Below are 16091 nucleotides of genomic sequence, written 5' to 3'. Positions count from 1 at the left end.
AGTCACAAAAATACAAAAAATGCCAAATTTTTCAAAAAATATTAAGCATAATATTAATAAAAATATAAACTTATATTTTAAAATAAATGTTTAAAAAAAACATTTATTTTTTTTGGTTAATAACTTGTATAAAATCATTGCGAAGGTCTTGTCTAGAAGAATTAGAGAGGTGCTTCCAGAGCTAATCCTACAGAGTCAAGGGGCTTTTGTTGGAAATAGGCAGATTGTGGATCAAATTCTAATTGCCAATGAGTGTGTGGAGGACATGCGGAGAACAAGGAGGAAAGGGATTGTGTGCCAATTGGATTTAGAGAAGGCTTATGATATGGTTGATTGGTCTTTTTTGATGCAAGTGTTGGATGCCTTTGGTTTTGGGGAGAAATGGTGTAATGGATCCTGGGTTGTATAGAGACCTGTCATTACTCCATCCTGGTAAATGGAAAGGTAGTGGATCACTTCCTGGCTATTAGGGGAATTAGACAAGGGCACCCCCTCTCTCCATTTCTTTTCACCTTGATCGCTGAAGTGTTGGAGAAGCTAATTGAGAAAGCATATTCAAGAAGTCTTGTGAAGGGATGGAGAGTTGGAAAAGACAACATTCCTATCACCCACTTACAGTTTGCTAATGATACAATTCTATTTTGTGAAGGGAAGGATGTGAGATGGGCCAAAAACTTGAAGTTGGTGATTCAAGTGTTTGACCAAATGTCAAATATGAAGGTGAACTTCGATAAGAGCTGTGTGGTGGGGATCAATATGGAAGAAAGAGCTATATTGGAGAGGGCTGAAGCTTTGGGTTGTATGGTGTCTCAATGGCCGCTAAACTATTTGGGGATGCCCTTAGGGGATAACCCGAGAAAAGAAAGCTTTTGGAGCCCCGTAATTGATAGATTTGCTAAGAAGCTAACCTCTTGGAAGAAGAACTATTTATCTCTGGGTGGTAGAATTACTTTGATCAAGTCTACACTAGTTAGTTTGCATGTGTGTTACTTATTGGTTTTTAGGATCCAGTGAAGATAAGTAGGAGTTTGGAGAAGTTAATGAGAAACTTCTTGTGGGAACCTAGGGAGGAGAGGAAGGATCATAGGGTGAATTGGGAACTAGTCTCTAGGAGTAACACTGACGAAGGGTTAGGTTTAGGTAACATTCGGAGGAAAAATGAAGCCTTGTTTGGGAAATGGTTGTAGAGGTTGGGAGGTGAGAGGGATAAACTGTGGACAAGGGTAATTTTAAGTATTCATGATCGGGCAAATGATGGCTAGGACACTGGGACTTTGGCAAGGTCTATTGGTGCCTCTCCTTGGAAATCTATACATGCCGATCTTCCTTCCTTTTTGCAGCACATCAGGTATGACCTCTGTTCTGGAAATCAGGTAAAATTTTGGGAGCACATTTGGGTGGGTGAGATACCTTTGAAAGACCAATTCCCTTCCTTGTTTTCACTCTCTCAATTTAAGGGCAAGGTTGTGTTCAGTTTTCTAGTTCCTTCTCAGTCTAATTTTGGGTTTGATTGGGATATGGGGCTTAGAAGAGGCCTAAGGGATATAGAGGTTGAAAATGCCATGAGTTTGGTTCAAATCTTAGACCGGGTGGTGTTGGATCCCTTTGAGAGGGATAAGAGACTATGGACCCTAACTCCCTCTGGAACCTTCTCTTGCGCCTCTTTCTTCAAGTCCCTACTGCCTTCATCCAGTCCATTTGCACAAAACTTTTCAGTTAAGGATGTTTGGGGTGAGCCAATTCCTCCAAGGACTGAAGCCATTTGTTGGGAAGCGTTCCTTGAAAGATGTAATACATGTGATGTACTCCAAAGAAAAAAGGCCTTTTTAGGTGCTTGTCTCCGAATTGGTGCATTCTTTCCAAGGCTAATGGTGAAAGCTCCTACCACTTATTGGTTTCTTGCCCCTTTGCTACTGATCTTTGGGAATGGTTTCTTTCCTCTTTTATTTAAGTCATATTCAGTGTGGTCACCACCAGGAAGTGGCAAATTCAGCTCTTGCTCGCTCTTTAGTTTGTCCTGTGTGGTCACCACCAGGAAGTGGACTTATAAAGCTAAACTTCGAAGGAAGTAGTGAAGGAAATCCAGGTCCATCAGGTGTAGGAGGGGTTTTCAAAGATAAGGGTGGGAAGGTGCTCGCTTTGTATTCAAGTTCCATTGGGTTTGGAGACTCTCTCAAAGCTGGGGTCTATGCAGTACTAGAGGGTATAAGGAAGTCTAAGGAACTGAATATACAAATGTTAGTCGTTGAAGGTGACTCAAAGATGGTCTTAAGTTGGCTACAAGAAGGTAGTGGACTTCAGAAATATGCTAATGAGAGGAGAGAGATTAAGTGGCTAACTAGAGGACTGGAAATCAAGTTTTAGTGGGTCAAGAGGACAGCAAATGCAATTGCTTATGCTTTGGCAATGCAAGGGGTGGGAAGGTATCAAATGTTTTGGGCTGTTCTGTAATTTTTTCCTTTTTGTTATCTTCCCGGAGAGAGTTAAGCCTGTTTATCTCTCTTTGGAGCGCTGTAACTAAATTCTTTTAATCTAATGAATTCCAGTTATTGATCAAAAATAAATAAATGTTTTAAAAAAACCTATTATCTAAAATTAAAATACATAAACATAAACATGTAGAACATATTCAAATGGAAATTTAAAAATAAAATCAAACATATATAACATTTTCAAGCATGTAAAACCCACAATCTCCTTTTTTTTCCTTAATTCCATTACTTCAAATAGCTAATGTGATATAAAACATCTTGCATTCTTAATTCTACAGGCTGCCTTTGTACCAAGCCCCTCAAAGCAAGCCCAAGCAGGTCCATATTAGGGTCATAAATTCTTAATCCCTACATATATATATATATATATATATATGATTTTAATTGCCTTTGAAGAAGATAGTTTATTAGGATGAATGAATGAACAATATTAGAAATGGGCTTCTCTTGAGGGGCTTGGCTGGGATCCAGGGGCAAAGCCCCTAGTCCAGCGGCTAGGTTCAAAAAAGAACAAATAGCACAAAAAAAATAAAAAAAGGCGCATGCCTGGGCTGAAGCACAAGGCACACCAAGCGCATGCCTAGGTGCACCAGGCATGAGCCTCTTGAAAGTGCTTCACCTGGGGCATAGGAGAGATGTATACCTTATAATGCACCTCACCTAAGTGCCTAGGCATGCCTTTTAAATCACTGGGAAGGAGACTCATAAGACATCAAAAATCTAGGCAACCCAAAAGTTGCATGATGAGACGTGCTTGAAATGGGCCACGAAATCTGAAACTGTTTTTCGTCGAACCCCAATCAAGCTACCAAATTCTTCTCTATTATACTTCTTTTCCTTGGAGTTGCAATCTGATTTTTATTTGCATTTCACCTTGGAGAGAATTCTCCCTAGAATTTATGGCAACAAGCACCTCAAATGATTGAGGATTCATCATTTGCAAATGTTGATCGTCATCAATCAATATACTACCTTCTTCCTCTTTGCTTTTCCAGTGAAGCAAGAGGGAGGCTTATCTGGAGAGGTTTTTATTTCCTTCGTGAAAATAGATTAGCAGCTAAACAATGTGTTTACCAGCATGGAATGACTAGCATCTATGCTTCACTTGAGAGAGTGTGTTTAAGGATTTTAGTAGTAGTGGCCTCTTTACATTTTACTTTCATTAACTTATGCTGATCCATACTACTGGTTGCAACCAGAGGTAACTGGTCATTTTCCTGCAATTAAAGATTGATATATAAATGAAATAGAGGCGCACTGGTGCAGGAGTTGATATATAAAAAATTGGAATTTTCTGAATTTTTATGTATTTCAGTAATTTTTGGACATTAGAGGTATTTTGGTCATTTCCAGCCTATTACTTAGATTTGTCTAGTTATAGTTTAATCATGTTTAAATTTTTAGAGCCACTGGTTAATTAGTTTATGGGTGGTGCCGTGGTGGAATTGTAATTTTGAGTTTTTTCAAATTTAAAGAATAGATTGGCTGGCCCTAGACAGTTTATATTTTTCTAAAGATGTAAAACTTATGCAATGGATATTGGAGTTTATTCTTTATTCACTGATTGAGTGATTTGTAGTGCGTGATTCCCACAGTCCTGAAGTGATTCCTAGGTTTCTCTTCTTTCCCCCTAAATTCTCTTGTCTTCTATCTCAAAGTTTGAGCTCCACCACTGATAACAATCAAATACCAGGGAAAAGACAATCAAAAACCATTGTTCAACATCAACTAAAGGACTGAATTTGACCCCTGGTAAGTCTCCTCTCCTCAGCAATGGATATTGAGTTTATTCTTTATTCTCTGCTTGTGTGATTTGTAGTAAGTGATTCCCCCAGACCTGAAGTGATTCCTAGGTTTCTCCTCCTTCCCCCTAAATTCTCTTGTCTTCTATCTCAAAGTTTGAGCTCAGCCAATCATAAGGAAGAAAGGAGGAGGAGGAGGAGGAGCTTCTGACGTTCACCGGGGTAATGGCAACGGTGGCAGCAACAGAAAATGCAACGGAACTATTCGGATCTCTCTGAGATCTCAGATCTGATTTCTCTCTCTCATCTATCTATCGTGCGCGTGCACGCACCGTCTCTAGGATTTTAGTGATCAGTGATCTCAGATCTGAGATCATTCTTGTCTTTGTCTCTCCCCATCTTTCAATCTCCTTTGCATCTTATTAAAACGCAAACCTCTGTCCAGGATCGAACATGTCAATGGTTCCACTGCCTGGGTCATTGGTTCTCTGACCAAATCAACGGTTTTTGGCCCAGGAATGGGTTAAGGGTGAAACGGAACCGGTTGCTTGGATGGTTTCCGGGCTAACGGTTTGACCATCCGGGTCAATGATGGATCAAAAACACTGATCTAAGGTTCTTTTACATCCCATTAAAACAGTTCTCAAAAAATTCTCACTAAAAACCCTTGTTCTCAAAAGTTTCCAATTTTGAGAACTCTCACCTCTTTGTTCCCAACCTTCTTAAAACCTCTCTAGATTCAAACCCCTTCTTTTGTCCACCCACCCAACCCTTCCTCTAAAACAGTTCAAAAGAAATTCCATTCCAATATTGAGAAACCAACATTTCCTTGTTTTCTCTCTCTATAAATTTTTGCATTGTCAAGAACAGTTTGAAGAAGAGAAATCAGATTTGGGACTGCCTTTAGGAGATAATCCGGGAAGGGTTGGTTTGTGGCTGTAACAGAGTTTTTTGGAGACAATAGAAAACAACTGGTTTGCCTTCCAGAAGGCAAGTAGGGGATAGGTTGGAGCTTGGTCACTCATATGTTGCTAGAATATCTGATGATGAAGGTTGATATGTTAACCAAAGGAGAAGTCTACCAAAGCAATCAAAATAAAGAGGTAGAACAAGAAGTGATTGTAAGCTGCGTTAACAAAATGCAAAGGTTGATGTTAGAAGGAAATAAAAGTATGGAAAATAAGAATGATTTTGGAAGCACAAAGGGAGATTCTGGACTAGGGATTTATTCTAGATAAGCTGAAAAAGAAGCTCCAATTGGATGGAATTATGATATTCCCATTTGATATAAGATGAGCAATATTGAATGTCGAAGAAAAAACAGTGGACTTTGACAGGCGAGAAACTGAGTTGGGTGTGATTCTGGTGCAAAACTGGACACTCTTGTAACAGCAAGGTGTTTCAAAATGGAGTCTTTGCCATTAGATTGTTTGAACTCCCTTTCGATCTCTGGAAGAAATCTGTGATGGGGAAGGTAGCAACAGCAAATAGGAGGGAGGTTCATATCTTCTAATACCTCAAATTTCAGCTCTGTAGTGGTGGAAATTTCTGGAGTGAAGCCGGAAGAAGTACCTCAATCTATTGATGCCTTTTCAGATGGAGCTTGGACGAAGGTCTGGATTGCATTGGAACACAAAGCGTCACTGTGGGGGCAAGGGTGAGAGATTGAAGATGAAGCTGACGAAGCAGGGTAAAAACAACGTGGCAGACAATTATGTGTTGTGTACGGTCCGGCAAGTCTTCTCTTAAAAATGAAAACCGTGAATCTGAGAAGCCTCTACCAAAATCTAAGGAGGTTTCAGAAGGGGAATTATGTGTTGTGTAAAATCCCTATTCAATTCTAGGTTAAAGCAGAGAAGAAGAAGAGAAGAAGAAGAAGAAGGAGAAGAAGGGTTCGGCCAAATGAGGAAAAATCAGTCACCCCTCTAGTCGACCCACTTGTATTTATCTCCAATAACATAGTTACAAGAAAGACTATATTGTCCCTCACAAGTGATGGGACACATAACGTAAACTTAGATAAAATAGACCTTTCACTCTCAAATAGATAAACCCAAATGACCAAAATACCCCTGATTTGTGTACTCTAACACTCCCCCTCAAGCTGGAGAGTATATGTCATATAGTCCCAGCTTGTCACAAATATAATCTACTCTGCCCCGAGACAATCCCTTTGTAAAGAGATCTACCCACGGATTTCCTGAGCTCACATGAGATGTGGTGATCACTCCACTTATCACTTTCCCTCACAAAGTGATAATCGACCTCAATATGCTTGGTTCTCCCATGGAAAACTGGGTTGAAAGAGATGTGAAAAGCAGCTTGGTTATCACAGTATAATCTCATGGGTTTGTCAACCGAGAACCCCATCTCTTGTAGCAAGTTCTTCAACCATACTAGTTCACATGTGGTATGAGCCATAGCTCTGTACTCAGCTTCTGCACTACTCCTTGCCACCACTGTTTGTTTCTTGCTCTGCCAAGTTACAAGATTGCCACCAAGGAAGGTACAATACCCTGTAGTTGGTCTCCTGTCTGATATAGAACCAGCCCAATCAGCATCTGTATACCTTACTATTTCAAGAGTCCCTCCACTTTGGTATAGCAAACCACGACCTGAAGCACCCTTCAGGTACCTAACAATCCTTAGAACTGCTTCCCAATGAGGAATCTAAGGATGTTGCATAAACTGACTCACCATACTCACAGCAAATGATATATCTGGTTGAGTAATAGTCAGATAATTCAACTTTCCCACCAACCTCCTATATCTTCCAGGATCATCAAACTCTTCACCTGCATCAACACTCAACTTGACATTAAGTTCCATAGGAGTCTCTGTTGGTTTAGCACCTAACAGTCCTGTTTCTTCAAGTAGGTCAAAAACATATTTACTTTGACATAAGTTAATTCCATACCTTGACCTTGCAACTTCTATTCCCAGGAAGTACTTCAGCTTACCCAAATCTTTCGTATTGAAGTGGTCCTGTAGGAATTTCTTCAACCTATCAATCCCGTTACTGTCACTCCTAGTTATGACAATATCATACGCGTACACCACTAGCAAGATTTTCTCATCTTTTGAGTCATGGTTGAACACAGAATGGTCTACCTAACACTGTTTCATCCCAAAGCCTTTCACTACTTCAATGAGCCTGCCAAACCATGCGCGTGGAGATTGTTTCAGTCCATAAATTGCCTTTTTTGAGTCTACAAACTTCACCATCCTCCCCCTGAGCAACAAACCCTAGCAGTTGCTCCATATACACTTCCTCAATGAGATCACCATGTAGGAAAGCATTTTTTGATGTCAAGTTGCACAAGAGGCCAATCATACATAGCAGCTAATGAAATCAACACCCGAACTGAACCAATTTTAGCCACAAGAGAAAATGTCTCCATACCATACAGCTGAGAATAGCCCTTGGCCACTAACCTGGCCTTCAATCGCTCCACACTGTCATCTGGAAGATACTTCACTATGTAAACCCACTTACACCCAACAGCATGCTTACTAGGAGGAAGAGCAGTGAGTTCCCACGTGTGATTGTGTTGTAGAGCAGAGAGTTCCTCTTCCATGGCTTGCCGCCATCCTAGGGAGGTAAGGGCTTCCTGGACAGTCTTGGGAATGGAAACAGATGATAGCAATGATATAAAGTTGCGATGAGAATCAGAAAGGTGAGCAGCTGAAACATAGTGTGAAATAGGATGAGAAGTACAAGTGCGTTTACCTTTCCGCAGGGCAATAGGAAGATCAAGGTCTAAGGGAGAAGAGGCAATGACAGGATCTGTCGACGAGGGCTGAATTGGAGGAGGGGCCGGTGCTTTTCTATGAGTATACACTTGTTTGATTGGAGGCCTCTTAGTAGTAACTGGCATGGGAGGTGAATCTGCAACTGGAATGGGTACCACGGGAAGGGGACCCGCAACAGAGACGGGAAGAGGAACTACGGGGGAAGGAGAAGAAACCACAGTATCCGAGAAAAAAGGAACGGATTTAAAGAATGTGACATCGGAGCACACAAATGACTTATGAGATTTAGGGTTATAGCACTTATACCCCTAATGAGTCCTTGAGTAGCCAAGGAAGATACACTTAGTAGCTCGTGCATCTAACTTGTCTAAACCAGGCCCCAAGTTTTGAACAAAACAAACACATCCAAAGACTCTCGAGGTGAGAGGAAACGGAGACAAGGGGGGAAACAACACCGAGAAGGGGGATTGACTTCCAAGGATGGACATGGGCATCCGATTGATGAGAAAACAGGATGTGAGGACAGCATCACTCCAAAAATGCTTAGGGACATTCATATTAAGCATCAAAGACTGAGCAGTTTTAAGGAGATGTCGATTTTTCCGTTCAGCTACACCGTTTTGTTGTAGGGTGTAGGCACAAGAAGTTTGATGAATTATCCCATGGTGCTCTAAGTATTGCTGAAATGGTATTAAGGTGTACTCTTTGGCATTATCGGAGCGAAGAATTTTAATATGAACACCAAATTGGGTACGTATTTCAGTATAAAATTTTTGAAAAATAGAAAACAATTCACTGCGATCTTTCATAAGATAAATCCATGTCATCCTTGAAAAGTCATCAACAAAAATTACAAGCCATTGTATGACGTCACTTTGATCGGACCCCAGACATCATAATGAACTAAGGAAAAATGACTCAAGACAAAACTATCAGCTCTTGGACTAAAAGAGACTCTATGATGTTTCCCAAGCTGACATGACTCACAATCCAAAGATGAAAGATGACTCAAGGAAGGAACCAGCAATTTCAGAGCCTTGAGAAAAGGATAACCAAATCTACAGTACCATTGAAGAGGAGTAAGAGACGACTGAAAAGCTACTGGAGGGCCACCGCTATCAAGGTAATACAATCCACCTGCCTCATGCCCTCCACCACTCTTCATCCCCGTCTTGAGATCCTGAAACACACAAGAAGAGGGATAAAAGGTTATGGAACAATTAAGAGATTTGGTTAATATACTAACATACATAAGCTTAAAAGGGAACTTGGGAACATATAAAACAGATGATAAAGACAAGGAGGAGAGATCAACATCACCATCACTACAGATGGGAGATGTAGAACCATTAGCAAGAGTAACCGTTTGAGATGTGGAGGACCGAGAAAGAGAATAAAATAAATTAGGAGTCCCAGGCATATAGACTCAATAGATGTCCTCCTGAGACAAGCAAAAACTTCTTCAAGTGAGGGAAGAGCAGACCCCCCCAGTATTTGTGCACGGACAGGCTCATATTCAGCCTTCAAACCCACCAGAAACCTTGTCACATCAAGTTGCTCACGTTGTTGTTGCTGAATTTGAACATCCTGTGTCAGAGGATGATACACATTGAGCTCATTTTGGATATTCCTCAGACTTGCATAGTATTCCTCCAAACTTTGATTGCCTTGCTTCAGATTAAAGTACTCTTGGTACAACTGATACACCCTAGTTGTATTGTCTTGTCCGAAGTACAGTTTCTTAGCATGATCCCAGATTTCTTTAGTTGTATATAGGAACATAAAGTTCACGCTAATTTTTGGTTCCATGCTATTCCACAACCATGTCATTATTTGTGCATCTTCCTGTTCCCAGTCACTAAACCCTGGAGAATCAGATGAGGGTTTCTCTTCTCTCACATGTTTTACGTTTTTCTTGGCCTTTAAAAACACCTCCACAGATTTTGCCCACGACACATAATTCTCACCAATCAACTTAATAGATGTCATTTGAACATTTAGGTAATCTGGAGAAATCATAACGCCTGTTTTATTGTCATTCCCATCTCCAATCGATACCATCTTAACTAATTCACCTTCAAATATTCAGCACAACATCACGCACTTCCACAAAACTTATCTCACTTTCAGCACCACCAACTTCTTCAAATACACATTGCACATCAAATACAAAAGCTGAAATCACTCAGTCATTAAATCAAGCACCTTTACTGCACACTGCAGAACCACTCACACACCAACTACAAGGGCTGAAGTCACTCAGCCATTAAACCAAACACAGAAATCAATATGAACACCACCACACGACACAAGGTTTTACTTTCACTTATTCAGAATCATCCACACACCATTCAACACAGTACAACCACCACCACACCACTGCTGTTGTGAACTTAGCAGTAAAAAAAAAACTACTTTCAACACACATATGAGGTAAAAACAGAGGAGAACAAGGCTGAAATGCATACTAGTCACTTCAAACCTCCACAAAAAAATATTTTGAACCAAAACACAGCATTTGCAGTCCACTATTTGGGAAAAAAACAAAACTGTTCATACCTGTCCACAAACAGCCCTCTTCGTATCACAGAATAGAGGACATCTAGTACACAACCTCAACGACCACCACCACAGTAACTGGAGGCATACTCACCTCCAAAACCACAAAACGACTACTCCTCTTTGGCCTCTTGTCGAGCTTCAACTCAGGCTAGAAGAAAATCGAAGAAAGCTGAAATGGTTGGCGGCGAACCCAGGAAGAAGACAAACAGTGAGGAAAGAAGAAAAAAAAGGGAAAAGAGAACTAGGTTTTATTGCTCTAATACCATGTAAAATCCCTATTCGATTCTAGGTTAAAGTAGAGAAGAAGAAGAAGAAGAAGAAGAAGAAGAAGGAGAAGAAGGGTTCAGCCAGATGAGGAAAAATCAGTCACCCCTCTAGTCGACCCACTTGTATTTATCTCCAATAACATGGTTACAAGAAAGACTATATTGTCCCTCATAAGTGATGGGACACATAACTTAAACTTAGATAAAATAGACCTTTCACTCTCAAATAGATAAACCCAAATGACCAAAATACCCCTGATTTGTGTACTCTAACAATGTTGGAAGATTGGAATCCAAGGTCTTGGAGTAGATTCAGGCAGGAGAAGAATTCACAAAAGATGACAATTTTGGAGAAGATATCAAGATATTGGAAGGGTCGGAAACTGAAAAAGAAGAGGGAGGAAGGGAGAACAGCATGGGGGAGGAAGAAGTAGAGACAATTGTTGAAGAGGCTGAGAAAAATGGAGTCTCTGTCAAGAGTGCACACAAGGAAACAAAAAAACAGAACCAGACCTTTAAAAGAAGATGTGGGATCAGGTGAAGAGGGTGGACAAACAGATACAGAGGAGGAAGAAATTGTCATAAATGAGACTCACGAAGTTGAGAAAACTGCGGATATGGAAAGGGTGCTGAACACAAAAGTGAGGGTCAGTAAAATGATGGGTTTATTCTTCTTTTGGGGGGGAGGATTTTGCAAAGGAAGCTTTCAGGGAAGTGGAAGAAGATGCTAGATTCCAGACGAAAGGGGGGCGGCTGATTCTGGTAGAGATGAACTGAGTGCTGATCAGTCGTTTGAGAAGAATGCAAAATTTGAGTTAGAAAGAATTAATGCTTTCAAAGGGAGGTATCTATGAGGGTGGAGAAATGCCCTAATGCAGTAAGAAGATTTAGAAGACAGAAAACCAATCAAAAAGGCAAGTTTCAAATGTTTTTACCAGGTTGAAGCTGAGAGTATTTGGAACGGGATTAAAAAAGAAAGTAACTCAGATGAGACGAGATTTCTATATTAAACAGTGGAGACAATGAGAAAATGGATAAAGCTTGAGTTGAGCATTTAATCAGTTGGTTACCTTGGTTACTGGGTTCAGGGTTTTTCTTATGTGTTTTTTGGCAGGACTTGAAGGGTCTTGGATATACATTCTATTGTTTGTTGTAGTTGTTCTAGGGGTTGGTGGAAGGGACTTCTGTGATAATTGTTGTGATACTTGTAGTTGGATCTGGGTTTTTTTTTTAAGGTGTTTGTTTTGTCTGTAGGGTTATTTTTCTGTTTAAGGGGCTATTTATCAGGGCGGGATCTATTGTATTCTGGATATTTTTGCTAGGTGATTTCTTATCACCCTGTTGTACCCTCCCTTTCTTTTTTTCACTTATAAGGTTTATCTTTTATTTATCTTCCAAAAAATAATCCAAAAAAAAATAATAAGTTTTTGGAATACATTGGTGGATAGATTTACTAAGAGGCTAGCTTCATGGAAGAGGAACTACCTATCTTTGGGTGGAAGAATCACTTTGATTAAGTCTACCATGAACAGCTTGCCAATTTACTTCTTATCAGTTTTTAGGATCCTGGGAGTGAGCAGAATATTGGAAAAATTGATGAGAGATTTCCAATGGGAACCTGGGGAAGATGTTAAAATACTCAAAATTAAGTCACTCAAAGGAGCTGAGTAGTAGCTCAAATAGGTGATAAAATGAGAGAATGTAGACTAAGACAGTTAGATGGTCTGGCCATGTCTAGGGCTGCAACTTGGACTGGGTTATCTTGAACCCAACTCAAACAAGTCAGATTGGGTTAGGGTTGATGCCTTGGCCCTAGATGAGGATTTATATTAGATGTTAAATACTACACAAAAGGACTGGTATGCCTCTGATTAGTAATGGGACATTCAAACAAAAAATAAGAGAGCTAACTTCAGGCCCACTACAGATACAAAACAAAATATAAAATATAAATAATAAAGGCCCACACTATCATACGTCACAATAGGATCTAAGAAACTAGTTTCTCACTATCAAGCTTCCATTACTAAAATTTGGCTTACAATTTCATCAGGTTTAGTAACTTTACCATTCAGATAACATTCTAGGCCTTTTCCCTCAACAAAAAAATCAAAATCAAAGTGGAACTTCCACATTCTCTTGTTGGTTCCTCAACTCCATCCGTATAACGTCAACCTTATCAGTCATATTAGTAAACAATCACAGTCTAGAAAAATAACAGCAATGAATCCAAGGCCAAAAAACTAAGAATAACCAGCAGTTCTCCAATCAAAACAGATTAAGGTTTTGCCTAACAGCTAAAGATAATATCCTGCAATTGAAAGGGATAGGAGCTTCAAGAGAAAGGCCTAAACAGCAAGGTTAAGAGTTGATAGTCCTAAAAAGAAAAGTTGCAGGACTATCGATCTTAAGAAAGGATCATAACCCTTCCAAAACAGTATGGAACTTCAATTAGATCAAGAGAATATCAAGAGTAGGCCAGGGTGACACAAACTCCAGAGTCTTAGGCTGAACCAATCAACCAATTAAGAGAAAACAATAAAACACCAACATGATAGACGCCTTTTCCAGGAAAAAAAAAGCAGTTCATTAGGCTGATCGAAACAGCCTTCAGAGAACCCCCAAACCAGCAATCAAAGGTAGAATAAAAAGCAATTGAAACACCCTTCTCAATCAAAGATTGAAACTGATTCTACTGTTGACTGAATCACCTGCTCTGATACCATGTTAACCTAGAAGTTCCAACAAGGGGAATACACAACTTTAGGGGTGTCAAATGAATGGGTCAACCCCACCTCAAAGTGCATCTACAATTATAAGAGTACCCTTACAGGGCTGAAAGAGAAAAAGAACAATAAAAGAGTAATGTACATTGTACAACAAGGACTATACCAATAGAATACATCAAGTCTCTCCACAGAAAGAAGTAAATTGGGGAATAAACCAAATGATACTCCTATTGAGAAAAAGCACTATTTACGTGATTGAAGGTGAGCCCTATATCAATAAAGAAAGGCCCTATACCAATAAACAAAGGAATCAGTGGATGGTCCATAAGCTTCATTATTTGTCCCTAATCCTGCTGGGTATTACTTATGCAATAAGCAATGTTAGTCACTTTATGGATGTTCCTCAAGTACCACTCACGAAGGCAGCTGAACAGATGCTCAAGTACTTGAAGACATATCCAGGGAAAGGTTTGTTATTTAATTAGCATGACACTTTAAATTGAACTATACACAGGTGTAAATTAGGCTGGCTCACAAAGATATAGGATATCTGCTATTGGTTACTGCACATTTGTTGATGGAAATCTTGTGACTTGGATGAACAAAAAACATACTGTGGGAGCCAAATCAAGTTCTGAAGTAGAATATAGGCCTATGGCTCATACGGCGGCTGAACTACTATGGGTTTGTGAGGGAGTTATGAATAAAGGTCGATGGACCACTAAGAGTGTATTAGAAATTAAACAACAACTAAGATTACTAATAATCCTTTGCAAAATGATAGGACCAAACATATTGAGATAGGCAAACACTTTGTAAAGGAAAGGATTGTATAAGCAGAACCATGTCTAATTGTCTATCTTATACACCTTCAAGAAGACAATAGGCAAATGTTTTCATAAAGGGATTGCCAAGGGCAAGATTCCTTGAGCAATTGTGCAATCAGGGCATGATGGATATCCATGCTCAGCTTGAGGAGAAGTGTTGTAACGAATAAAATATGGGTTGACTGTACCACTAGGGGCAGTTGTGTCATTTCACTATATTGTAAATGTTGTAAGGCTTACTTAATGGTTACTTTATAGCTGCTGTTAGTAGGCTGTTGGACAGTTACAGTTACTTGTTTCTTTTTTCTTATTATTCTGATTCTAGGACATGCCACCAGGGGCATACTTGTAATTTCTGATTCTTTTATGAAGTTAATATAAATAGAAAACTGGCGGCAGCCAGTAGTGACTTTTTTTCCTCTCTCTCTCTCTCTCTCTCTCTCTCTCTCTCCCAATCCCCACGAATCACCACATGGCATCAGAGCAGGTTTTCTGGGTTGAAAAAGACCTATGATCCTTCCTGCCCTATTCTTAAAAAGTGTTTGGACGTGGCTGTTTCTGCAGAAACCCTAGCAGGTTTTTGGCGGCAGCTTTTGTGATTTCTTTTTCTTGGCCGTAATGGCAAGAAAACCCTAGTCGGAGAAGGGTGATTGCTGGTGCAGACTCCTCTGTTCAATGCTGTGAAGTCAAGTTCAGATTAGCACCTTCGTACAAGTGCTGAACAGGTGTGTATTTTTGTTTCAGTTTGTCTCAGCTTTCTTTGGCCGATGGTGCGTAGGGCTCATGCCTTGATTATATAGTTATTTGTTTGGATGTTGGATGGTTAGAGTGTGTGAACTACAGTCAAACTGATTCTAATGTCTGTATTGGTGGTGCTGAACCGATTACCAGACTGGTTTATTGTTCTGTTTGGACGTTGTGTTGACTGAACCCCTTGTTCTCAGCAGTATTCCCTTTGTTCTCAGCAGTATTTAATGTTCTTTTGCTCACAATCTAGGAGTAAACCCTGAGTTGCTCACATTCTGATTGTGGTGGCTGTGTTGTTGGGTGGTATTTGGACTGGTTTTCAGTAGTATTCAATGGCAAGTCATGAATTAACTTCATCGGGGGCTACACCAACCCGCAGCACAGTGGGTATGGGAGGTGAAAACATGGTTTTTCCCATGCCAATTACCCCTTTAAACGGTCTCAACTACCTGGAGTGGGCTAAAAGTGTAAAACTTTATGCAACGACAAAGGGTAAAGCTGGTTACATCAATGGAATGGTGAAAGAACCCAAGGGTGAAACGGATGAACATGATAGGTGGGACCAAGAAAACAGTATCGTGATGTCTTGGCTCCTCGCAGCCATGGAACCTGATGTGAAAAATAATTTTATGTGGACAGACACCGCCAGTGAGATTTGGGAACAGGCCAGAACTACCTCAACATGTAAACAGAGAAACCATAGCTTGTCTTCATACTATTCAGCCCTTACCTCCATATGGAAGGAACTGGACCATTATCAGGCCATAAAGGTCATTTGAAGCAAATGAGCACAGCACACGTGGCAACCCAAGATACTCAAGTTGCCGGTAGTACCCGGGACCACCCTAATAAGTCTGACCCCAAGGAGGATATAATGAATTCCTTCATAGAGCACCTAGAATCTTATGGTAGGGCCTTGTGGCAAATGGACAGCTCAGTCACTAGTACTCCCTCTACTTCATTTGCATCTACT

The 16091-nt window shown here is 40.2% G+C and overlaps 1 protein-coding gene across 2 annotated transcripts in view; it reads right to left on the bottom strand.

Moving 5' to 3' along the window:
* Window positions 1-16091, bottom strand: part of GCN2 (protein kinase family protein) — a 116154-nt gene that overhangs the window by 53422 nt on the left and 46641 nt on the right. The gene's annotated exons all lie outside the window — the stretch shown is intronic.

This window comes from Nelumbo lutea, chromosome 1 (genome assembly GCF_056320005.1).
Source record: "Nelumbo lutea isolate HS-2025 chromosome 1, American lotus-T2T, whole genome shotgun sequence".
Classification (NCBI taxonomy): domain Eukaryota; kingdom Viridiplantae; phylum Streptophyta; class Magnoliopsida; order Proteales; family Nelumbonaceae; genus Nelumbo; species Nelumbo lutea.
The sequence above is the reverse complement of the archived record's forward strand: the minus strand, read 5'-3'. Positions and strand labels throughout refer to the sequence as shown.